This window comes from Babylonia areolata, chromosome 8 (assembly GCF_041734735.1).
Source record: "Babylonia areolata isolate BAREFJ2019XMU chromosome 8, ASM4173473v1, whole genome shotgun sequence".
NCBI lineage: Eukaryota > Metazoa > Mollusca > Gastropoda > Neogastropoda > Buccinidae > Babylonia > Babylonia areolata.
Window position 1 is genome coordinate 46,190,127 of NC_134883.1, and position 11,545 is coordinate 46,201,671.

The window sequence follows — 11,545 nt, forward strand, 5'->3', positions numbered from 1 at the left end:
TGTGTTGTATCCAAGTCTCTAAAAAAACGCCTGTGATGATGTAGGTAAGAGAAACTACTTCAGGAAAAACAATACTACAACAACCGAAAAAAAATATGATCAAGACATACTTTTTTCAATCTCCACAGTTCAATAGGGTAAACTATATGTGTTAAGACATCTCTCAGCCAGTCAGTTTCATGCAAGCTTTGATATATTAGTCAAACAGTTTTTTTTTTTATCCTGCCAGGTGTGGTCAGTGAATTTATCCTGCTGTACATCCTGCATTTTGTACAGAGCTCTCCTGTTAGATTTCCAGTTGGTGTATACGATGTGCATCATGTATCTATGTGTGTATGAGCATGCACTTGTGTGAGTGTGCATGCGAACAGGTTAACTGAAAATGGCCCATTCTTCTTTTTTTTTTCACTCGTCTTCTGTGTATCTTTTATTGTTATTATTATCATTGCTATTATTATTATTGTCATTGTTAATATTATTGTTATTATATTTTGATGTAGTTATTTGTTTTTAATTTTAGGGGGGGGGGAGGGGTGGAAATCAAGAAAGCTGTGAAATCTTTTCAAGAAAAAGAAATAGTGGTGAAAATCAAGAAAGTTGTTAAATCTATGTATTCCATTTTTTGTTCACTTCAAAAAATTGTCGAGTGTGTGTGTGCAGTTTTTCTTTTGTGGTTTGTGTTGGACTGATATGTTATTGTAAGCTTTTTGAGATATCTGAAAGTGCAAAATAAATGTGCTATTATTTCTTCAATTATTATTGATTGTTATGAGTTGACATATTCCAATAGTTAATCAACAATACTTTCCAGTATCCCTCAGAAAACAGAAGTGAAACTTTGTGTGATCCTCCAGCCAGTATAATTTCTTAACCTTTTTTTTTGTTTTGTTTTTTGGGATGCACAGGTCATAGTGAATTTTATAAGATCTTTATTATACAGTTGTTCATCTGTATATCACCTGGGGCGTTCTTTGTTTGCCATGGAACGAGTCATCATTTCCTGCTAGGAATTGCATTGATAGGCTTGCAGAGAGCAGATTTGGCGGGATGTCTTATTACTGAGTTAGCTGTGAATTTCAGCTATACAGAGCAAGGCGATAGGCTTAGTTTGCATCATTTTGACTTGGTAAGTACATTTAACTAAACAGGGAGTATACTATTATGCAAACTCCCCATATCTGTATGGTGTCACTGAGAAATACTTTGGGTGAAAGTTAAAAAATTAAAAAGGAAAATAAAAATTATCAACAGATAATGATACTAGACTCATGATGATGTGCCAGTGTATATTTCTGTATGGATATTTTGAAACTGATGCCCTGGTAGGAACTCATGATTATGCAAGTGTGAATGGGCCTTAATGTTTTAGGGCAAACCAACCTGTGTGTTGTGTGTGTGAGACACAGAGAGAGAGAGAGAGAGAGAGCTATGTAATAATCTGACGCAGAACAAGTTCTTCCAGAAAAATACAGATGAAAAAGGAGAGGAGTAACTAGAGCAGTACAAATGTATGGGCTGCTTACCCCAAGCAGAAAACTCGTGTGATTTGACTTTGCCCAGTGAGTTTCTGGATATAAGTCTTGTTCAATTTTTGTGTGTGTTCATATGTACAGACTTCACCTAAAAGTTATGGACCACTTCTTAAAAGCAAGTTGGTTTTCCTAATAAACATTTTTTTTTTTTTTTTAAATGAGTGATAATTAAAATTTGAGCCCCGAGTTCCTGAGCAATTTTAACCCTTCTGCCTGAGCTCCCGAGCCAAAATTTGCAAATAATTGGTATTTAATGTGTCACAGCAGATATTAAAAGAGTGCCCTGACCACCGCTTTACTGGTGGTAGAGAAAAATGACATAATGCCTAGCCACCGGTTGAGCAGTTCGTAAACACTTGTCGTGTTTTGCTATTGGTTGACCTATATTGAAATCGATCTTTTTTTATCCAAAGCACATGCACGAAACATGGGAAAAAGTGCGGCCATGTTGGTACTACATTCGCTGACATCAGAATATTACGGTTTTTCTGATTGGCTCTTCAATATAAGTCAACCAATAGCAAAACACGACACAAATGTTTACGCACCGCTCAACCGGTGGCTAGGCATTATGTCATTTTTCTCTGCCACCGGTCAAGCGGTGGTCAGGGCTCAAAGGGTTAAGAAGGCTGTTTATGGGCTACCACTGACAGCTGTTTCAGGAACACCTGCACAATGAAAGCTTGATTTTCTGTGGGGTTTTTAGTTGTTGCTGAAACCACAAAAAAGTTATTCAATATTTATAAATGATAGGTGTGGGTTTTCAATGTAAAAATTTGCAAGAAAGCACATCTACAACTGGTGTTTGTGATACATTGTCTGCATACGCCACCTTTTGCTAAAAATTCAGCGTCTTTTCACCATGCTTCAAGAAGAAAGCTGCACAAGCTTCCAACTAGTCCTTTTACTTTTTTGTGAAAGTCTGTGGATCTGTTTGTGCTGTTGTCGGACTGTGAGTTGCAGATAACTGGATAAAGAGATCGCTTATAATGTTTACGCATGTTGTTGCTCATGGTTCTGGTCCTGTGTCCATTGTTAGGGTGGTGATTGATATGTTAACATATGTAATATTATAGAAAATAAATCTGCTCATACTTTGAGCCTGTGTACAAATTTATCATTTGAAGTTTGCAATATTTTATAATTCTCTGAAAGATTGTCAAGTTCAAATGTTTGATTTTTTTTTTTTTTTCACCCTTACTTATTATAGTTTAAAGATTAAGCTTGAAAGTGGTCATCTTTAAGCATGGGTGCTTTCACTTCAGATCATTTGTGTTCCCACTTTCATCTCAAGTCATTAGACATAAGTCTGTCTGATAACAACAGTTCCTTTACTTCTGTAAGTGTTTGGGTCGTCTTTTAATGAACCCCTGTTTCCACACTAACATACTGGAAGTGTTCATCACATGTAAGAGTGTATCACTATGTGTAGAAGTCAATACCTTTGCCATGCATACAGTTAGCAGACATGATCCATGTCATGTGGAAACAGTTCCACTAGCTGGTATTATCAGTGTCATTGACGAAGATGGAGAATATCCGACTCTTTAGTGTCAGAAATATAGGTTCAAACCCTATAATTATCCTAAATACCAGAGTTAGAGTGCTATAAAGGTTCATACTTTAATTACCAGAGTTATAGTACTCTGGCTCCAATGGACGGAGAGACCAGCATCAAAGTTACTCCCTGTAGTGTCTGTGCAGATCAAGATATTTATATGTGCATCTGTGTGGGTCAAGGTGTGTAGATAAAGGTACCGGGTAATTTCCTCTTTCGATCAAGATATTTGCCTTTGAATCAAGGGATTTCTTTGTTTCACATCAATGTATATTAAAGTGTGTGTGTGCATGTGCGGGTTAGAAAATAACATCCACTATTTACCATAAAATTAAACCTATAAATGATTAATCTTGTGCAAGGCAGTGAGAGCTAAGTGATCAAGACAGGTGTGTTCTGTTCTGTCCACTGATGTTTTGTCTGTTGGTTTGTCATCATGTGGTGCTGTGTTTGTGACAAGCCATCTTTTATGTAGAGCTCTCTTGTACATCAGCAGACTGTGATGGTTTTATATATATATATATATATATATATATAAGTGGAGGAAAACAAGCGTAGATCTCATATATAAAAATTATATTATTAATAATAGTTACAGGTGTCTCTCATCAAGAGACATTTTAACATGGTTTATGGTAAACTGGTAGCGGTATGTGCCTCTTGTTTTCTTTCTTTTTTGTTGTTGGTTTTTTCTAAGCAGTTGTAGCATTTCCAGCAGCTGCTGTTTGGTGTGAAGCGAGTCATGTACATTATATCACTGCATATTATAGCATTGAAAAGACTTCAGGTCATCATTTTGACTTCTGGAAGGTTTCACAAACTAGGTACTCTAATTACTTCATATTTATTCCTCACTTGTCTCTCAGTACATTTAGAGTAGATGCAGCAAAAATAGATTGGTGGAGGGGTGGGCAAGGAAGCCAGTGTCGTTAGGACAGCATGTCTATGTGCACAGATACAGTACACTTACGTCTGTTGTATTTCCCTGCGTCATATTTGGGCTGCTGTGTTGGAGGGTGTTCATCACTTTAGTTCAGTGCCACCTTTTTTCTTTTATTTTTTAATCTGCAAGTGTGTTTTATTATCAAAGTGGATTTTTCCACAGAATTTTGCCAGGGACAACCCTTATGTTGCTGTTGGTTCTTTTATAATTATATGCGCTAAATCCAAGCAGTCTGATTGTATTATGGTATATATATATAAGACTCCAACCTGTGTATCCTCGCTTCATGGTTGGGCGCATTACCAGTAGGTCACCCCCTCCATCAATAAAAAAAAGAAAAAAGAAAATTCTTGAGAAGACTGTAAAACTGCTTCTTCCTCTCTGCTCTTTCCCCACACATACACTGTGATAGAGATTTAATTTTGCTGACGTCTCCATGTCGTAGGATCTAAGTGAAAGCTGTGTATCCAGTTTTTCAAAATCTTTATTCAGATGGGATTTGTAAATAGGCCAGGGTCACAGTAGCTGCACTGCATGAAGTTATGGAGTTAAAAATCTGATGACCATTAGAAAAAGTGATGAATGTGAGATTCCGTTATTTATAAACTCACTAAACAGAACAAGTGATTTTTCATCAGTGCTGTTTATGTGTGTGTAAGCATACAAATGAGCATGTGGGTGAACAGAATAACATAATAAATAATTTCACTTTTTACTATCTTAGCTAGCAATAAGCTGCCTGCATAGTGGTTGCTTTTCTTTCCATGAATTTGTCAGACCTGTATGCATGTGTCTGTGTGTCAACTGAAAGACTTATCGATGAACAAGCAAATGCAATGTATGTATGTCTATCCCTGCTCTACATTTTTGTTCGTCTATCTTCTGCGACCACATTACAGAGGTAGTGTGGATTACATCACATGTATTTATATGTCATGGGAATAATTCAATAAATTTATTATTCATGCAGCATCTCTATTAGAGTTTTAGGTTTCTCTGTGTGAACTGACATGGCAATGAAAGTGTTCAATGGAAGAGGATTGTGAGTTGAGAGTTTTACTCAGGAATACTCTCACTCACAGTCTGCAAACAATTTCACCTCACGGCAAATAATCAACAAAAAGAGCAAATGGGCACACCAGTTGGGTTTTTTTTGTGTGTGTGTGTGTGTGTGTGTGTGTGTTTTCCCGGACTTTCTTGGGTCGACCACCGTTTTATTTTGTACATAAATTTAATATGACAATTCAGAATAAAAAAATAAAAAAAAGAAAAGAAAAAAAAGCCACATAAAAAGATTTTTTTAATCTGAATACAGTCAACATTAACAATGACATATGGAAGTCATAACCAAGAGCAATACCCAGCATTCCATAACTATATCATTGTAATCAATAGCAATTATGGAATGAATCACCCATACAAGAAAAAGCATACAACTTTTCATTTACTGAATCAAGGCATGTGGAAAAAATAAGTTAACATCATTTTATCATTTGTTATTGAGTTTCATTGTTGGAGACTGATGTCAGGGAAAAAACTGGCAGCCGCATCCAAATTTTGCACTTGCTTAACTGATGTTGAGTCACGTTACTGGGAAGAAAAAAAATATGGACATTCAAATTGTCATCCATCTCTCTAAAAAAACAACAACAAAAAACAAAAAAAAAACAACAAACTATCTCTCTCTCTCTCTCCCTCCCCCCTCCCTCTCTCCCCCTCTCTCTCTATTACACACAGACGCAAAAATAAAAGTCTCAATCCTACACATCGAATGTTAGCCAAGACTCAAAGAAAATACAACATCAAGAATTAACAGAAATTAAATTCTATAGAGAAAATACAAGAAATTGAAAACAAAAAACTAAAGTGCAAAGACCGTTCACTACTACTACCACTACTGATGATGATGATAATAATAATAATGATGATGATGATGATGATGATAATAATAGCATTACAGTGACATCCATTTCCAAACTATGAAACTAACTGTAGGCCGGCTATTTATAAACATAAAACTGTTTCAAAGCTTGTGTTGAACCTGCGTGTGGGATAATCAAAGAAAATCATCTTAAATATTATAATACATATACGTCAAAAGACATACAATAGGATCAACATTAATTAATGGAAAAAAAAAAAAAAAAAAAGTCGACGCCCGGACAGGAGGCAGGTAACACCCACAGCCCCCCCACACCCCCTCACCCCCTGAAACGACACACGGTGATTTTTTCTTCTGCCGGTCAAGAACGATCGCCACATCGTCCCCAGGACAACTCGTCGTATACCACATGAAAGGGTATATAACATACTTGACAGTACACAATGCGCATTGTCGACATTATTTATCATACTCATTCAGCCAGTCCGTGAGATAAACACAAATATTAAACAAAAATGATACAAATAAAGGATACAAAAGTGAATATGTGAGAGGTGTATGCGTTCAGTGTGTGTGTGTGCGTGGGTGTGTGATCTTTTTTTTTTTTCTCTTTTTTTTTTAACATTTACCAACATGGATTCAGTCAACTTCTGAGGCCTAGCTCTCTTTCTTTCTTTTTTCTTTCCCTTTTATAACTTTTTTTCATGAATCCTTAATTTCAGTAGTGTCAGTAGCACTGAATTATTGTTATGAGACATTATCATTACAAGAAATATGTTCTGAATTCAATGAGAAAAAAAAAAAAATCAAATCAGATGAACAACGCAGAAATGTTGCAGACTGGAGAGAATCAGCCACTGTATACGATGGCCCTTCTGCGGGATGCACTTTCCACAGCTTCCCCTCAGCTTGTTGCTGTCCACATGAAAATAATGATAAAATATGAGTTCCAGACATTCTCATTGCCAACAAGCAACATCTCACTCAGACTTCCAGACGGTGAAACCGATACCAATGTTCACGTATTGCAATACCTGACATATATAAAAGATAACGAAACGTATGTGATATTAATGAACTCTTCACACAGTGTGTGCGTGTGAATCAGTATGTATGTACACATATATACACACACACACATATATACACAAATTTATATATATATACATATACACACACATACACATATATATATATATATATACATATATACACACATACATATACAACACACACACACACACACATATATAAATATATGTGTGTGCGTGTGTGTGTGCGTGCGTCTGTGCGCGCGCGCGCGTGTTTACACGCTCTAGGTTGGGGGGTAAAGTTTCCTTGGCAAATATGTAAATACATGTACATGTGTATTGCTGTAAAGTGTTATTTACGTTCTTTGTATTTTTTATTTGTATTACATTTCACCATCATCAGTATTACTTCAGCCCGATATATTTCTTAATTTCAATTCCTTCTCGAAAATATATTGTAAGGGTAAAGCTGAATTTGTTTTTTTGAAAATACTTTTGACATTTTGCCAATTAAGATAAGTAGTGATAATTTCCCTTAATGTGCGGATCATTTTTTACTCCAAATAATATATCTATATTTGATAGTTTTAACTTGACATTAACTGAGTAATGAATTGTCTCTTCAATAAAACTCCAAAGGTTATATACAACTGGGCATTCACAGAAAAAGTGTTCGATATAATCTACTTTGTCACAACAGTAAGCGCACTTGTTGTTTTCTTTAATTTTCATTTTATTTAGAATTATATTTGTTGGGTAAATATTATGAAGAATTTTCCAATGTAAAACTCTTAATCTGGTTTCCTTTGAGACTTCCTTTGCTCTTACCCAAGCTGATCTATCTAATTCAAAATTAAATTTTCTGTGCCAAAAATAAAAAGCTGATGGGGTGTCTGGTTCCTTATTAGCCGCTAACAGTTTCTCGATTGTTTGGTTTCGTGTTAAATCGGTTTACGTCACTTGTCTGCTCGTCTGTCTGCCGTTTTCCTGTCTGTATCCACTGAATCCAGGAGTTAGGGATGGAATTAATTAGAACATTGTACTCTAGCATTATACTCGCTCTATTTTGACCAATTATACCGCTTACTTCATTCAGTGATAACAGTCTGTTCTCTGTGTGATGCATCATGTGTTTGATTTGAATAATCCCCTTTCTTTGCCAGTGTTGGAAGAAGAGTGGAGTACTTTTATGTGTTATTAATGAATTATTAAACAATAACTGGTTTTGGAAAGTAGTTTGCGTAACTTCTTCTAGTTTCGTGATATTCTTGTAAAGTAAGTAAATTTTGATCACGTCTTTCCAGAATTCATTATCTATTCTATCTAAGCCCTTTATTTTTTTCTGTTTTACAGTTAATCTGAAAAAGATTGTCGTATGGTGCGAGTTTTCCAATATGCCATTTCGGTATCAGACTCCAGCAGTGATGTTCTTTGGCATCAAATAACTTACCTGCCCACTGTAGATGCAAATATTCTTGTAAATTAATCATATTGGTCATATCAAGGCCTCCTTCTCCATATCCAGACTCCATTACTTTTCTTTTTACTTTTTCAAATGCCTTTCTGTTGCTATGTTTTTTTTGCCAAAGAAATTTATATAGATACGTATTTATTTTACATAAGACTGTGCGTGGTAGACCAATAGACTGCATGACGTAAACAAATTGACTAATTAAGAATGTTTTTATTACAATAACTTTACCTTGTATCCCGAGATCTCTTTTACTCCAATCTCTTATTAAGTGTTTCAAATTTTCCATTCTACTTAACCAGTTTTCTTCAATGTTTTTTGCCATGTTATCTGATTCGAAATATATTCCTAAATTTTTTACTTTATTTACTACTGATATTGGAATGTCTTCATCTTCATTTTTTTTTTTTCCTATTTTTAAGGCTTTCGTTTTTTGTATATTCAACTTTAGTCCCGAAATGTTTCAAACATTCTAAATATTTCCAAGGCTTTAATTTAGGAATAATGTTGTATCATCAGTCATTTGCTTTATTTTTGAATAAATCGCGTCTCTCTCAGCAGAAGTTGGTTGTTTAATGCCTACTATTATACTATTTCTAATCCTAATGGCTAACACTTCTACGGCTTAAACAAAAGCTAAGGGGGAGAAAGGGCAACCTTGTCTAATTCCGCAAGAAAGACTGAAAGGTTCAGATATCCATCCACCGTGGTTAACAGAACTTGAGATATCATTATTCAAAACATAAACCCATCTCTGAAAATCAGTACCAAAACCAAACACTTGAAATACATGTTGCATAAAGAGTCGAAAGCTTTAGAAAAGTCAACTTCAAGTAAGTACCCAACTTTATTGGTTGTGTTTAAATAATTAATCGTGTCATCTATTGATCTTATAACTGTGGCGATATTCCTGCCTCTAATGTATCCTACCTGATCCTCGTTTACTAGCTTATATATTACATTATTGAGCCTCTCTGCTAAAACTTTTGCTAATATCTTATAGTCGGTGTTAGTAAGTGTTATTGGTCTCCAGTTGTTGAGTTTGTCCCTATCTAAGTCTTTACCTTTGTGTAACAGAGTAATTATTCCTTGCTTTTGAGTGAATGATAGTTCTCCTTTGTGAAATGACTCGATGAAAGAGTCTGTAACAATATGAGCTAATTTAATCCAAAAAAACTTAAGAAATTCGACAGTAATTCCGTCACTTCCAGGTGCAGAACCATTCTTCAATTTTTTCAGTGCATTTGTTGTTTCTTCTACTGATACCATACCTTCACACAGATTAGCGTCATTTTCATCTAAGCGTGGAAATGTTTTGTCTTCTATAAATGTGTTAGCTGCTTCAATGACATTTTCTACTGTAGTGCTTTGATTGTAAAGATGTTTGCAGAATGAGACCTGTTCGTGTAAAATGTCATTCTTGTCAGTTATTACTTCTCCTGTATCTTTGTGTAATCGAGTTATATTTTTTCTTTTCCCCCTGGATTTTTCTAGACTAAAAAAATATTTTGTGTTGCGCTCACCCTCCTCAATCCACTTTACTCTTGACCTGATCTGAGCTCCTTTTGCCTTATCTATCTGTAAGATTTCTAATTTTTGCTTTAGTTGTAATAGACTTGCATTTGCTTCTGTATTATCTGGATTCTTACTTAATATTTCTTCTTTTTCTTTTATTTGTTTTTGTATATTTTTAAATTCATTGCGTTTTTTACACGAAAGTTGTTTTCCAAATTCACTACAGAAATTTCTGATGTCTACTTTGCACAGTTCCCATCTACTAATGCTAGATGAATATTGGTTACTATATTTATCTAAAGATGTCTCAAGAAGGCTATTCATTTTTTCTACAAAATCTTTGTTTTTCAGGAAGCTATTATTAAACTTCCAGTATCCGGGACCTCGTGTAAAATCGCTATCGTTAAATTCTATTTCTATCGCCTTGTGATCAGAACCAGGAACATACTGGAGTTCGCAGGAGACACAGAAGTGCATCATGCTTTCTGAGGCAAGGCAATAATCCAGTCGCCTGGCAATGTATGGGTTTGTTCTGCTCCAACTATGATCTTTTTCGGTATGATGGAAAATTCTCCATGAATCTATTAACTCTAAAGATTTAATTATTTCATTAAACTTGTTCACCTCAGCTTGACGATGAGGTTGGCCTGAAATGATATCTAAGTCATTGCTAAGCACACAATTAAAATCTCCCAAGAGCAGAAGGTTCTTATCACTAAATCCACTTAATTGTTCCTGTAAATCATCAAAGAAGGCTAGCTTTTCCCTGGAGTTGTTAGGTGCGTATGTGTTAACTAAAATAAAGTCATACTTATCATTTGTTACTGATATGGCTAAGATTCTATTTTGTGCCAGTTTCAAATTAACTTCACCATTGAAATGTTTGGATACCAGTATAACTTCTCCCTTGCTCCTGTTTGTTCCTTCGTTATAGAATAATTTTCCCCCCCATTGCTTTTCCCAAATTGGTGCATCAGTTTTAGTGAAGTGAGCTTCTTGAATACAAATTATATCATAACGTTTGTTTTTCAGATAATTGAATATGGAAGTCCTTTTAAGTTTATTTTTCAATCCCCTAACATTTATCGAACTAATTCTTATCTTATCCATCTAAGCAGATTATATCATTTCATTGTATCTCATGTACAGTAACATTCGTGGAAACACAAATATCCATTCATCGCATTCATAAATCGTAGTCCATCAATCGAAGCCGGGTTGTCAAGGATCTGGGGGACTCAGGCAATGACTTGGGTTGTCAGTCACATACCTCGTCATCCTTGTTGTCAGAGACCGGGGGAGAAGGCCTGTCGGATATCCTACCGTCGCACCTAGGCTGTTTGACAGAGGTCTCTGGGCTGCACGTATCCCCTGACCTGCGACGTTTGGGCGTCTCCGAGCGACGTCTGGGAGAGGAGCCGAGTTCCAACGACGAGCGGAGCGTTGTCTGACGTGCCTTAGAACGCCCTCTGGCCTGTTTGACAGAGTCTTTTTTCCCTGTCGCATTTTTACCCTCTCTCTCACGCTCAGTTCTTCTACTCTCATTCTCTCTTCTGTCGCGACCACTCTCTTTCCTTTCTTTCATCATTCATACACTCTCTCTTTTTGTGAAT